The sequence below is a fragment of the Prunus dulcis genome, chromosome 1 (assembly GCF_902201215.1).
Source record: "Prunus dulcis chromosome 1, ALMONDv2, whole genome shotgun sequence".
NCBI lineage: Eukaryota > Viridiplantae > Streptophyta > Magnoliopsida > Rosales > Rosaceae > Prunus > Prunus dulcis.
Window position 1 is genome coordinate 34,610,730 of NC_047650.1, and position 14,218 is coordinate 34,624,947.

Here is a 14,218-nt window from a genome sequence, read left to right on the forward strand (position 1 = left end):
AACCAATTTTGAGAACAAATTAAGGCCTCCATAATCTTAGAAGTTAAAGAAGCACCCAATGAATTAACCACCCGACCACCCATACTAAAGCATCATGATTCCGAAGCCACTATTGATATCACGGTGTTACTTGCTTAAGATTCCTTTATCTAACTTTTCTCCATTTCCTAAAGGTTCTTTCCTCCTCCTTTTTAGCTAGAACTTGACATAGTAGTACTAATAGTAGAACTAGTATCACCATTAGCACTAGTACATTGAGTATGAGGTGGTGGGATAACATACTTCTCATAAAGCTTCATTAAAAGCTCTTTCACTTCATTCTTCTTCTTAGTAGCATCTTGCAGGTTTTCAAACCTCTTCTTTAATACAAACTCCAAGTTCCCCAACTTGTACTGAGGATCAAGAACAAGCGTTACCATAAAAAGTTAGTTCACTTTATCAAGGTCACCCCAATACTTCTCAAATTTCATTGTCATGCTACATGTCATATCTTTCAAAACTATGGAGGTGTGAGTTTGACTTTAGTAATTGCTCTCCAAAGAACAAATCACCAATTTCACGCTCCATTGCAATCAAATTATAAAGGTGGTGTGGGAAGTAGGATGCGAAAAAGCACTCATCTTCAATGTCATATCATAAAAGATCTTTAAAAATATGACAAAGGTAAGAGCATTATTCGAAGTAATTTGGGATGTCTCCTTGATATGTGTTTGTAAATCCTTTTGTTGCTGTGTACTTGTATTGGGAAGCTTCTAGTTTATGTTTAATTTGTTGTGTATTAGAGCTCCAGTTATCATCCTTTTGCCCATGTGCTTGATAAGGTGTCATATCGAAATTATTTAATATATTTCACAAAAATTAATCGACATGTTTGTTAGTTACTTTTTTGCTTTCTTGCCTTCAATCTCGTTAGTGCTAGTTTAGGCCTTTGAAGTAATTGCTCTTAGACAAACATGATTATGAATACAGACTTGCCTTATGAACTTTATCCAACAGAGTACTATATATGTAGATGGATGTTAAACTGTGGGATTGGAAGATGGTTTATACATAGTTAGAATAAGCATATCAAATTTGCTTTTTTTTTTTCCTTTTCTTTTTCTCATTTTCGCCCTGATCTACTGTCATTCAAATTCATTGATTTTTTTACTCTATTCACAGAATTGGGCTGGTAGTTGTTGCCACACAAAGGGTTGTTTCTGAGGTTGCAATTGATGCTCTTCAGTAAGCCACTAAATTCTTCTTCTCTTGGCTCATGACTCAAGTTCATAGGCAGGCACATGTGTAAAAATCAAATTGTTTGCTGAGTTAGGTTTATATGATTGAAGACCATTAAATTTTTAAGTGATTTGTTAGAATTAATATCAGAAATCATTGGTGTTCTTAATCTCTAACTGGATATAACTGTTTTTTAATCATTTATTGTTTGATTGGAAGAATGGCTTTATTTTTTATGAATTTATGAATTTACATGTTGATAATTGGAATGTGGTTTCCGAAATGGCTTTAGTCTAATCCGTTTGTGAGAACAAAAGCATGAATGATCATTACTACTCTTCTGTATTGGTTGGCTTTGGAAATTGTATACTCAATATTTGACGTTCCTTGGGTCTGTGAATTTGACATACTTTTGCTTGCTTTGAGCTGTTGTTTTTCCTTGTAGTTGTCGGAAAACATGTATAAGAGTGTAGAATCACTGTTAGAAATGTGACATTAGTAGGCAGAAAAGAAATGCAATTATCTATACTAAAATGGCACTCTCTCTTTTTGAAATCCCAGTAATTATATGTATGACGGCTTTGATATTTATTGCTGTTTTTTTAGTATAAAATCTTTGGCAAGTTAGCAAGAAGTCTTCAACAAAAGCAATTTGTTAACAAGAAGACTCTCACGAGGAGAGAGAAGTACCTTTTTTGTCTCTTCAAGCAGTGAAAACTCTCACAAGGTAAAACGAGTTGATTTTTTTTAATCAAACCTTTCAGAGTTGTCTATTTTTTTTCTTTAAGATTCCTTAGTGGGTGACCCTACCCTCTTTTTAGGCTTATGAGATGCAATGACCCTATCATCTTTCCTAACCGGTTCATCTTCACCATATCAAGACGCAAATGGGGCATCATCATCATCTCAAATTCTCACAAAGGCTTTTTCAAACCTCAAAGCGGCATCCAACATCATATATGTTGAATTCCACCTAATTGGAACATCCAACACCACAAGCCCTTTGCATTCAATTCGCTCCTTCAAAACAAAGTTTTAAACTCCTCTAACCTTTGCGGAGAGGATCTTACATACCTAACCACATTCCTTATTAACAATATGAGCACAACACCTCACATGCATGTACTTTCCTTACAACACAAGACTACCATTTTTTCAATGGCCAATCTTTGACTTCAACTAATCTATTGTCTTCGTGTTTGAAGAAGCATTATTGGCCATGATTGTGAGTATCTTCTTCAAGTCTCAATGAAGCAAACAACTCTCAAGGAGTTTATCAATTGAGCTCCCCTTGTGGTTAGCAATGACACAAAAGTTCAAAACTCTTTTGTGCAAATTCCATTCACCATCTATAAAGTGTCTCGTAATCACCATGTAATTTATGTTTTAAACACTTGTTCAAGCATCCGTTGTGAGGCACACTCTATGTAATGCTAATTCTCCTTTCAACCGTTGTTTCATCTCATCATACATAACTATAAAATGTCTTACAAGTGTCCTACGAGATGGCACTTGGAAATGAGGGTTCAATGATTCATACAATTATCTAAACCTTTTACCTTTAACCATGCTAAACTGCAACTCATCCATCACTATTAGTTCTACGCAAGACCTTAACCAATCTTCTTTAGTATGCCTGATTGTTGAAAGACCACCAAGTACTTGGTCAAAAGTTAAGGTTTTTTGCCTTTTATCATTATCAACCCTCCTGGGGTATTTCTTACATATAGACTCAATATGTTTCTTTAAACCTGACGTCCCATTCATATTAGGGTCTCCAACATAAGTAGTAGAGCAATACTTGCACCTATCTTTCTTTTTACATGTCGAAGATTTGCTCCCATCCTTCTTCACAGTCTTAACCACATCATCATATTTTTCAAAGTGATTCCATACCTCTAATTGTTCTCTTGATGATTTTCTAGTCTCAAAAGGAGGTATGGTGGAAGACAACTCAATTCAGGAGGTGTTTAGGCTTGAGGTTGGGTTATTGGTAGAGTAGGTGATGTGATGATGCGGATGCGAAAAAAAAATGTACTTCATTACTACTACTAGGCATTTGTTCAAATTGATCCATCCATCCATCCTTTAATATTCAAAAATCAGAAACTAATTATCAATACAAAAATCAGAGCCTAATATCAAAAACAAAACCAATATAGCAACAACATATCCTAGTTAATCAGTATGCAAGTAGAACCTAAAAACATACCTAATAATCAATTAAACAAAAATCATAACCTAATTTAACAATCCAAAAATCAGAACCAAGCCAACAATCCAAAAACTAGACTAAACAAAAAATTAGAACCTAATTTAACCAACAATCAGAACCTAATTTAAGCCTAATTTAACAGCAAACAAAATCCTAACTTCAATTTAGAACAATAAACAGGATGCTTACAAAGAAACCAGCGAAGATGGGAGACGAAGATAAGAGTTTCAAAGGAGAGGAATCAATGATGTCGGCAACTGAGACTGATAAGGCGAGTCGGCGACTGTACAAAGAAGAAATCACGATTAGAAAGAGAGAGATTTCAATTCAAAAAAGGAGAAAGAGAGGAAGAACGCTGACTTACCCGAGAAGAAGACGTGAGTCGTTTTGTTATCGTCATTGGTAAAGAAATAGTGGCGAGCGAAGGCTGAGGCTCTGTGTTTGTACGAAGAGGGAGAAGAGAAAAGAAGAGAGAGAAGGGAAAAAAAAAAAAAACTCAAGTCGTGTTAATCAAAGGCTGAGGTTGTGCGTTCGTGTTAATCATATGCGGCCAATTCTTCTTATTGTAACACAATAGAGCCGACCTATATAATATATAAAATAATATATATTAATACATATTATATATTATATATAATGTAATATAATATAATATATATTAAATACAGTAATCGGTCCGGTCCGATGTTATGAGGTGTGACACTAAGACTGAGACTGGTTTAAACCAATCCGATTCGATTTGGTTGTGGTTCGTTGACTTTTTAGTCAACTTGATTTTTGACCCTTTTTTTCCATCCGGTTCTACTTGGTTTCCGATTTTGCTGTCTCGATGCCCACCCTTACTTAGAGCATCCATTGTGGAGGCTCTAAATTTGTGGCTCTACCACTATTTTTAGAGACACAAATCCTCAATGGATTCACTATCTCCGAACATTTAGGCATGTTTACTTATTATTAATGGGAGAAGTCATGAATTGAAGAAATTAATAATAAGAAAAAAAGGAATGGGAATAGGATCAACTACTGCCCTAATCAATCTAATTCCTCATTTTTCAAATCTTTGATTATGGATTATAACATGGAACCCATGTAATTTTTGACTCCTTATGTATTAGTAAAAGCTTGAAAAGTCAGAAATTGGAATAATTATAATACGCACATATTAGTATAAAAAATAAATAAAAATTAGAAACATGAATTGGAATAATTTTAATATCTATTTCTGATAAGTAAACATGTGTGATGACTCATAATAGGCTTGAGACCAACCTAGGAATTTCATGTCCATTATCTAGTCACCACCTAAAACTCATCTTATTACTATGATTGAAAGCTCAAATGAGAGCCCCTGTTTTTTTGATTTCATAAACTAATTTACATGTACAAACATTACTTTGTAGTATTACAATTTATAGAAATTACAATCGCTTCACACCGAAAAGCCAAAGTATTTTTAATCCATTTTCAATTCCCTTCTTATGAAGCATACAATTTGTATTAACATCATCATACAATTTGTATTAACTTCATGTGAAATCTTACACAGAAAATTAAGATAGATATCTCCCAACAAAAACTAGAAGCTTTTCAAGTTGTGAACAGTACCAACTGACATTTGAGGCCCAAACACATGAGACTAAACCCATCAATTTCTCTAACAAAGTGATTTCAATGGAGTTTTTTTAGGTAAGCTTTTTAAAGAGAGAGGAATTAAACTAGGGTTTGGCCTTCTGAATGATGAGAATATAAAGTATTTTATTTGGTTGTCTAAGTAAGAGCACAAGGTTATGCCTAAAGGTCCTCACTAATTTTTCATAATAGATCATATCGTTATGGTGCAAAGCAAATTGTTCAAGATCTTCATATTGTATTAAGATGGATGCATGTAAGAATGACTGCGTAATTTATTTATTACAAGTATGCATATACATGACAATGTCCAATACATAAGCTTTTCAATATAAACAACACAAGAAAATGGTAGAAAAAGAAAGGTAAAAATGTTCCATAGATGATTTTGCACGCCAACAACTCATAATTATTTAGGCAATCGAGGACTAGTACGTACATATATGACATCAAATTTTAATAATTGTGTGAAAGATGGTATGTTAAGTCATTTGACTGATTCTAAATTGTTATTTTAATAGAAGAAGATTGTATGGAATAACAAAATGCAATTGCAAACAAGTTTTACAAATTGCTAGTAGAGGCAAAACAACCATTACATGTAAATTTTGGAATATATTCACTTCGATGCACATCAAGTTGAAAATTATTTGGAGTAACAAACCATTTAAAATGTTTATGAAAGAGTTAAAAATTGTTGATGTGAAAAGCTGCTCACATCCAATCTTGGTGACAATCTAATCCCTTACTGTCTGACAGATCATGCAAAAGCTGCTTGTGGGTATTAGAGAGATTACATTATCTTAGAACCTTGCTGAAACTGTAGTATCACTATGTCACGCTTTACTTCTACAACCTTGTCTATCATGATTGCATCAAGTTGGGTCATGCTCTGACCTTCTCTTTTACTAAATTGTAGGTCATTGTCTCTTAGGATGGTCACCTTAGGTTATATCGTATTTCGATCTTCAACCTCGACCAATTGCTTGGTATCATCCTTTTGGTTGGACTCATTTTCCTCAACTAATGTGAAGTTTTCAATAGGAATGTGGACTTGAGTATCCATCTGAGGCTGACTCATCAACAACCTTAACATTTTATGTGATATCCTGTTCCTAAATTAATATTTAATTATTACAATATTTTAGTAAAAGATAATTTTACACTGAGGATATTTTGATGGGTTTAAAGTTGAATTTTTGTTCGGGAAAGAATTTGGGGATTTGGGTGGTACCGTTGCGTAGAACTCGACGATACAAGTTCGTAGACATGCAGCAACCCCTGATTCCAAGTTGTAACGAAGGAGAAAAGGTTTAAAAATGAAAAGGACGTAATGGAAATTTTCAAATTTGTTACTGTAGCAACAGTGCCGCTACAGTACCCGAGTGCTACAGTACCCCCGGTCCTATTTATCTTTTTCTCTTTAGCGACACTCTCCCTCTCCTTAAGCATAATAGGCCAGCCACTTTGGCTAGCGATTTTTCCCAACCTAGCCTCTACCTAACCCAGCCCATTTTCCAGCTCAAAAACCAAGAATTCGCGGTTGGAACGACTAGAAGTGTCTGCGATTTTTGAAGTTTTCGACGCTGCTCCGGCTACTTCGGCCACCGTTCTCGTCGAGTGATGTATAAAACTTCATCTACTCTATCCATTTATGTATGTATTGTAGATCGATTTTGAGGTTTTAGAGATCGTTTAAAACACCCATTTAGGGCTCATGATTTTGGCTTCATTCCGGCTAGTTCCGGTTAGTTTTTGGCCATGGTCCAAGAACAAAAGTTGCTCTATTCATTGTTTTGATCATATAGGTATAGGCCTTGACCGGCGGTTTGGAGATTTTCCTATCGTGGGAATCGCTTTGACACCTACGCGCTTTCGGCAAGTTTGGCGGTGCGTGGGCCACTTTATGGCTAAAATGATCCACATGTCGTCATGAGCACGACGGAAATCTCGGATTTGAAATTCGTTATCCATCGAATATCGCATATTAGGCGTTATCGGGGTTCGATGTGTTTGGACCGTTGGATCGACTTCATTTTCAAATATGTTGATCTACGCACCTTTAGGATCGTGTAGAAATTCGCGGATCGAGAATTGTTGTCCCGGATACTATGATTCAATAATTCAAACTTTAGATAAACGGTAACTGTCCAATCGCAAGCGATCCGATCGTTCGATACGGACCAAACTGGCAGGACATATTTATTAAACAATGTTGAACCCATAGGAACTTTCGGATCAAAAATTGGAGGTCGTGGGCCTCGCGGGCCCGGTTGACCAGATTTGGGAAGTTTGACCACTCAGTTGACTGAGAGTCTTCCGAGGTAGTTTCATCCTTTGAGAAGTGCAAGAACGATCCTATAAACGAGGCTTGACTATTATGTGAATTATTTTGATTATGGTTGGACTTTGAGATTATAGTATAATATTTTATGGTATTCTTGGGTGTTCTTTTTGATATTCGAAGATTATGCATTATTGGAAGTGATGGGATCGTTAAGGGTTATTATTTATTTATTTATTTATTTATTTATTATTATTGTTATGATTATTATTAAAGTATCTGACTGAGTGTTATTGAATGATTTAATGTTTATGAGTTACTATGTAATCGCTTTTACTTTCTAAGAATATTATATTGTGTTTAGCTGTGAAGAGTTGGGAATGGTTCGTTAATAAATTAATTAAACATCTAAGTACATGTTTATATTTAATATATTTAATAAATTAATTAAACTTCTTCCTCGAACATTAGAATAGTTTAGAATATCGCATTGTCCCACCAAAAAAAAAAAAACTAAAAACTAAAACAATTTCTTTTGTTTTAATTAATCCAGAAATGTTACCCATATAAATTGTCAAAAATAATGGCATGTGACCATAGTATTGGATATAAGTATGTATATGTATCTTGAGAAAAAGAAAAATAAAAGGAAGAGCTAAAAAACTGCATAAATATCTTGAGAAAAGAAGAGGAAGACTATTGTTTTGTTATTTCATTTTTCTTTTGGGTCGGTGAAACTTAATTCAGCAAGGGTGCGAAACAATGAGGGCCTAAAACATAACAAGAGACGGCCCAGAAAAACTAAACAAAGACAACTTACCTCCCCCTACATGGATCTAGGAAGCAATTTAATTTCAAAAAAAACTTCGTACAAACTAGAACCACAGAGAGAGAAATAAATAAGAAATTTTGAGTAACCCACGTGTTATATAATTTGAGTGAGCGACAAAGTTGATAAATCATTGATATAGGTTATAGAGACACATGTTGTAGTAATATCATATAATAGTGTAATCGTCACACTGAAAAATTACTCAAATTAAGAAACTATATTTTCTTCTTTAATATTGAAATATAACGTGGTAAAGAAAACCTTATAATTTTACTAAAAAGGTTTAAAATAATTCGACAATAATAACAGAACTCTCATTGTCAACTTAAGGCTATGAAATGTCGATGTTGTCATATTAATTTTAAGTAAATTCAAATAATAAATCTTCAATTTAAGGGTAAGATAGTAATCAACAGCTATTTATTACAAACTTTTTCAAATCCTGTTGATGAAAGGAAAAGCATCGGGAAATGGGATAGAGCTTATCACATCCAGGTAGCAATAGGAATTGTAATTAATAAGGGATTGGACTTTGAACCCCTTTTGAATGTACGTAATTTGGGCAATTTATAGATGGAATTTTTGTAGATGATACATGCAATTTTATTTCATTCAAATTACAAAATTTCGTGATTGATTAATTTCCTTTAGTTGCTGTACAAACCACAAGAACTGTCCCTTTCTTTTGGTTTTAGGTTACGTTTCCCATCTCAAAAAGAACAAGAACCCAAAACTCAAAACGGAAAGTTTATAAAGAACCATTAGTAATATATGTAGGTCCAGTTTTGAGGTTCATATTATGTCTTCAATCTCCTTAGTTTGATAGGATTCCTAACTCACCCTTAATTACTAATGCATCAAGGAAATTGCCCATAAGGCCTAATCTGATACATATATATAAACACAATCCTAATTCATCAGAAACTAATCTAGTTTTCTGGAGATATTCTCAACACTGAAAATATGAACATGTCCGCTATGAGGAGTAATAATGTTCCGTTGTTTTGGCTCATGATTGTTAAGAGCATGCTTAGATTGTTCTACTTTCTGCACTACGTTAGGATGATTCAAAAGCCTTTCTCGCGTGTCGTCAGCTACTCCCAGTTCTTTGACAACTTCATTGATTTAGTTCTCATTGATAAAGTGTTTTTTCTTTGCTCAAACGCCATATGTTGGTTTTAGTGGATAGTTTCATGTTTATTGAAATGTTGATCGTTTATTTTTTTAATTTTTTTATAGTTTGAATTATACATCCCTCCTTTTAAAAATCCCCAATTTGTGTATGAATATTAGAGTCCCTAGTATAAACTAGCATGATCTAAGTATTTATGCTAGATAACACATTTATTTCCGTAGAATGAATTGGTATGTTATTCATTGTGGGCAGGAACGTTGAGAAACGATGATATTAACAAATATCAAACACCCACCACTCCATAGTCCACAATAGTACTATACCTATGGGCGGGGGCCTATGAAAGTTGCATCGTACTGTTAAATGTGTTGTAGGCAATGTCTGAATTTTTTTTCTTCTTATTTTTGAGTTTGTATTTGATAATGCTTTATGATTTGTTAGTTAAAATATTTTCGTCCATTTCCAGGATTATGCATATTTCTTGATTTTGTGATGCATGAAGTATGTCAGGATATCAAAAAATTTCGGAGACAAATAAGGTTGGTGGCAAAATTGTGCAAAAGATTTGAAGAGAACGACAATGGTTTGCTTGGGGAAAAAGAAAACCAATTGTAGTTTTTGAGAAGAAAACTGAACCACGTAGAATACGAACTTAGGACCAAAACCAAAGAGCTTGTTGTTGCATAAGCCGATAGTTCTTCTCTAAGTAACTTATTCAATAAATTACATATTGAGCAAGGTATTGTAGTGCAGGAAAATCAAAGTCTGCAGAATGAGTTAAAATCATCAAACATCAAACTTCAATAGCTACAATATGAACTTGACGAAATGACACAAGAGGTTTTGGCAGGAAATAACTATGTTAGTGCGTTATAGAAAAGATCCAAAGAGGCTTTCCTCAACCACAATCGTTTATTTGCTGAAAAAGAGAAGCAATTGCAGTCATTGAGAACAAGGCTGGATCAACTAAAATTTGAACTTAAGAACAAAGAGAAAGAGGTTAATGTTGCAGAAGCCAATAATGATGTTCTAAGGAACCTATATGGAGAGTTACTTGAGGAAAACCAGAGTTTGAAAAGCCAGTTGCAGTCATATGACAACAAGTTCAAACAGCTAGAATCTGAAATCGAGAAGAAGATAGAGTTTGATCATGTTTGTGAATTGCCGTTCTAGAAAGCAACCCTCAGCCAAATAGAATATGAACTTAGGATGAAAACCGAAGAGCTTGATGTTGGGGAAGCCAATATTACTTCTCTAAGTAACTTATTGAAAGAGTTGCATATTGAGAAAGATATTGTAAAGCAAGAAAACTAACAACTACAATATGAAATTTACAAAAGGACACAAGAGTTTTTGGCTAAAAATAATTATGTTAGTGCTTTACAGAAAAGATCCCAACAGGCTTCCCTCAACCACCGTGGTATTCTTGCAAAAAAAGAGAAGCAATTGCAATCATTGAGAATAAGGCTAGACCAACTAGAATTTGAACTTGAGAACAAAGAGAAAGAGAGAGGTTTGTGTTGCAGAAGCCAATACTGATGTTGTAAGGAAACTATTTGGAGAGTCATTCATTGAGCAAGGTGTTCTAGTTGAGGAAAACCAAAGCTTGAAGAGCCAGTTTCAGTCATATGAAAACAAGCTTAAACAACTAGAATATGAAGTCGAGACAGAGACAAAGGCTAATATTATTGATCTAAAGGAAGATTTAGAAGATGATATTCTTGAGTATGATCAGTTACTTGAGGAGACCAAGATCTTAAGAAGCCAATTAGAATGGGAGATTGTCACAGACTCACAAGGTAGCCAACAAGATTAATTAAGGGGATTGCAGACCTTTCAAGATGTTGTTTAGTTATTTACTTTTCATGGCAGTTGTTAGGGAGTTCTATTTTTCATGACAATTGTTTGGAAGATGATTTTTTTTTTTTTTTTGCACATTTGAGTTCTTACATTACTTTGGGAATTATGTTTCACATTTTATCTCGTCTTTATATTTTCTTTGATCTTATATATGCAAGCGTTTCACAGATTCATTACACTGTTTGCATCACTTATTCTTGTGTCCATGGGTGGAGAAAGTGTAGTCTGTGTGGTATTTGGTATGCTTGTAGTAGTACTATCCACACTAAAACCCAGAGTTGCAAAGTGTCGCAACCATTTATAGGTGGTTATTGGGCATGTCAAAAGCAAACCAAACAAAGTTTTTTGACGTCTTTGGAAATTTTGGTTAAGCTTTTGGCAGGTGGGTGTCCATCGACACATCTTGGGTGTCCAAAAAACTAACCCTTTTTCAAAACAGACAACACTATGATATGAAAGTATGATGGGCCATGCCTAGGTTGTGTGTGTGAAAGAATAAAAGAAGGAAAACAATGAAGAATTATAAGGAGCTGATCAATAAACAACTTAATTCCTTGTTTACAAAATTCAGATTTCCACAAAAGACATATTGAGTACATTTGGAGGCCGTCCAAGCCTTGCTATTCTTCCTCTGTCTACTGCTAAATCTAGCTTCTTCACTAGTGTCTAAACCCAACCCACCACCACAAGTAGTTTTTGCATTTGTTTTTGTTGGTTGAGGCTCGTCGTCATAAATATCATTGGCTTCATATTCATTCCAATAGAACGTCGTATCTGGTTGTTCAATGTCGTTGCTTCTCATTGTGACCCAAGTATCTTTATCATCACAAGGCCAATTGGTTACTCCTGAAAATGACTCCGCTTTGCCTTCACTCAACAGTCAGATCCTTCCCCTAGCTGAATTTGAGTAACCACTTTGATGGGTCGGTTCCCAAATGTCTTCCAAATCCAAATCAAACTCCTCATCCCACAAACCATGATCTAGCACAATTGTGGGACTAAGCAAATAATTGGGTGCCTCAAGTAAAAATCCATGCTTGAGAAGCTCACCAGCTGACCACATCTCCATTGGGTCCCTCATCAAACACTTGGTGACAAAGTCCCTGCCTTGCTTTGACAAAGAGCTAGGTATCTCCGGCACTTCACCGGAAAACTCGATTAGGTACATGGCCGATATAGGGGCGGAAACACAAGGCCACGGAGCCCGCCCGGTGGCCATCTCAATCACAGTGCATCCCAGAGCCCACCGTGCATCCCAGAGTACATGTCTATATTTCCTTGGAGTTATGAGGAAACACCCAGCTTGGATCCAAATTTGGTAAGCCACACTTTGAATATTGAGCTTGGAACAAAACCTATTGTACAGCCAAGAAGAAACTTCCATCCTGAAATCGAAATGCAAATCAAAGTAGTGATTGAAAAGCTTTTAGCTGCGGGATTCATCTAGCCAATCAAGCACTCAACCTGGCTAGCAAAAGAATTAAAAAGCTTAAAGGGAAGATTATCATACATTCGACCTTTCATCCCAGGCCTTGCTGCCATAATAAGCATTTTTACACCTTTACTCAAGAAGGGCAAGCCTTACGAGTGGAGCAAGGAGTGTCAAGAAGCCTATCAGCAAGTACAACAATTGATCTCCAAGCTACCCACCATGAGAGCGCCCATTCTGAGACTACCGCTTAAGCTTTATTTGGCTGCAACTAATGCAGCAGTTGGGGCTTTGCTTGCTCAAGATGACCATGGCGGGGAAGAAAGTCCTATTTATTATGTAAGTAGACAGTTGAGGGGAGCTGAAATGAGATACCTGAAGACCGAGCTCTTGTGCCTTACCCTTGTCTATGTTGCACAGCGTCTGCGACATTACTTCCTTGCCCACAAGCTACAGTTCATAGTAAAGTCCGACCCCATAAGATACTTGCTCACAAGGTCGGTGCTATCCGAACACCTCACACGCAGGTTGCTATAACTGTCCAAATTTGATATCACATGCATGACTCCTAGAGCTATCAAGGGACAAGTCGTGATAAATATGTTAGCTCTATTTCCTGAAGTGAAGGAGCCCTGAAGAGGTTCTAAGAGAGCTGCCGGAAATGGTTGCCATTGCTACAGAGGAGGAACCATGGACCCTCTACTTTGATGGCTCCTCCACATCAAAATGAGGAAAAGCATGTTTGGTACTTATCAACCCTGAGGGGCAAGCCACGGCCCTCTCGTTCAAACTAAATTTTCCATGCACAAATAATGTGGCAAAGTATGTAGCTTTTGTTATGGGATTGTCTACCACAAGAGAAATGGGTGTGGAAAAGATGAAAGTCATTGGTGACTCAAATTTGGTACCAAGTTAATTGCAAGGGAGCTTTACTGTAAATAGGCAACCTTAGCCCCATATCGTACAGCTGCCGAAAGATTTATTAATTCTTTCAAGCAAATTGTGCTGAAGCATATTCCAGGGATCACCAACAGGTATGCCAATGCTTTGGCTACATTGGGGTTGAAGCTTTCGTTTATCGAAGAGCATCCCAATATTACCGTAAGAAAGAAATACATGGCAATAGTCGGAGCAATGGTTCAAGAGGTGTTGCTGGAAGAAAATGATTGGAGAAAGCCAGTCAAAGAAAAGCTACGAGAATGGGGCAACATTAAAGACTTGAAGGACTACGCAATCATCTTTGGAGAACTCTACAGACGTCTTCTGGGAGGCATTTTAACCCGGTGTATAGCAATGGCTAAAGCACAATGGAGGTTGCAAAAGGTATATATATATGTACGTATGTAAATAAGCAAATATAAAAATATAATATAATATATAAAAAACACTACTTAGCAGTAAGCATGCCAACCGAAGTCACTTGGATGGGGTCCCGAATCATTAACAAGCTTCACGCTTAAGCAAAATAATATGGGTTACCCAAAGCCAAGTTGGTACAAGGAAATCATGCACATCTTGGTCTGACTCCTCTAAAGCATGACAAGGGGGTGCATTTTGGTTTAAAACAACTAGGCAAGCCACACAAAAAAGAAAAAACTATATGTCGAGAATTTTGG